This window comes from Salvelinus namaycush, chromosome 21, assembly GCF_016432855.1.
Source record: "Salvelinus namaycush isolate Seneca chromosome 21, SaNama_1.0, whole genome shotgun sequence".
Classification (NCBI taxonomy): domain Eukaryota; kingdom Metazoa; phylum Chordata; class Actinopteri; order Salmoniformes; family Salmonidae; genus Salvelinus; species Salvelinus namaycush.
The window spans coordinates 22,547,488-22,549,490 of record NC_052327.1 but is presented as its reverse complement, the minus strand read 5'-3'; positions in this window follow the sequence as shown (position 1 = coordinate 22,549,490).

Sequence of the window (2,003 nt, the reverse complement as noted above, 5' to 3'; positions counted from 1 at the left end):
CTGAAATATACACATACATATACACAAACAAACCCAAAACACAGAAACTGGGGAATGTAACAACATCACTGGGGCTAAGCTTCCTGCCATCCAGGACCTATATACTAGGCGTGTCAGAGGAAGGCCCAAAAAATCGTCAAAGACTCCAGTCACCCAAGTAATAGACGGTTCGCTCTGCTACTGCACGGCAAGCGGTACTGGAGCGCCAAGTCTTGGTCCAAAAGGCTCCTTAACTTCTTTATGATAGGAGGCAGCAGTTTCACTTTTGGATGAATTGCGTGCCCATAGTGAACTGCCTCCTACTCTGTCCCAGATGCTAATATATGCATATTATTATTACTATTGGATATAAAACACTCCGAAGTTTCTAAAACTGTTTGAATGATGTATGTGAGTATAACAGGCAAAAACCTGAGACAAAATCCAAACAGGAAGTGAGAATTCTGAGACTGGTCAATGTTCAAGTCATCGCCTATTCAATTCCCTGTAAGATATGGATCTGTTTGCACTTCCTACGCCTTCCACTAGATGTCAACAGTCTGTAGAACGTGGAATGAAGCCTCTAGTGTGATGTGGAGCCGCATGGGAGGTTTCAGTCAGTGGTCTGGCAGAATGCCAGTTCCTGGTCACGCACGTTCCAAACAATATCGTCTTGCTTTCCATAACTTCTAGAGACACAAAGGAATTCTCCGGTTGGAACGTTATTGGATAGTTATGATAACAACATCCTGAAGATTGATTCTCTACTTAGTTTGACCAGTTTATTCGACCTGTTATATAACTTTTTGAAGTTTTCGTCCGAGTTCGCCTGCATCTGCGCGAGCGTTTGGACATGTGCACTAAACATGCTAGCAAAAGTAGCTACTTAGACATAAGTAATGGACACTATCGAACAAACAAAACAACAATTTATTGTGGAACTAGGATTCCTGGGAGTGCATTCTGATGAAGATGATCAAAGGGAATATTTATGATGTAATTTCGTATTTCTGTTGACTCCAACATGGCGGAGAAATGCTATTTTGAGCACCGTCTCACATTATTGCATGGTGTGCTTTTTACGTAAAGTGTTTTTGAAATCTGACACAGCGTTTGCATTAAGAACAAGTGTATCTTTAATTCTATGTAAAACATGTATCTTTCATCAAAGTTTATGAGTATTTCTGTTATTTGACGTGGCTCTCTGCAATTTCTCCGGATATTTTTGAGGCATTTCTGAACATGGCGCCAATGTAAACTGAGATTTGTGGATATAAATATGCACATTATCGAACAAAACATAAATGTATTGTGTAACATGATGTCCTATGAGTGTCATCTGATGAAGATCAAAGGTTAGTTATTAATTTTATCTCTATTTCTGCTTTTTGTGACTATCTTTTGCTGGGAAAATGGCTGTGTTTTTCTGTGGCTATGTACTAAGCTAACATAATCGTTTGGTGTGCTTTCGCCGCAAATCCTTTTTGAAATCAGACATGTTGGCTGGATTCACAACATGTGTAGCTTTAATTTGGTGTCTTTCATGGGTGATTTCTTGAAAGATTGATTTTTATAGTAATATATTTGAATTTGGCGCGCTACATTTTTTCTTGCTTTTGGCCAAGTGGGACGCTACCGTCCCACATATCCCAGAGTAGTTAACAGCTTCTACCTCCAAGCCATAAGACTGCTGAACAATTAATCAAATGGCCACCTGGACTATTTACATTGACCCCCCCCCCCCCCTGTTTTTACACTGCTGCTACTCGATGTTTATCAGCTATGCATAGTCACTTTACCCCTACCTCCATGTACAAATTACCTCGACTACCCTGTACATTGATTCGGTACCGGTACCCCCTGTATATAGCCTCATTATTGCTATTTTATTGTGTAAATTCTATTTATTAAACTTTAGTTTATTTAGTAAATATTTTCTTAACTGCATTGTTGATTAAGGGCTTTTAAGTAAGCATTTCATGGTAAGACCCACACCTGTTGTATTCAGCACGTGACAAATAAAA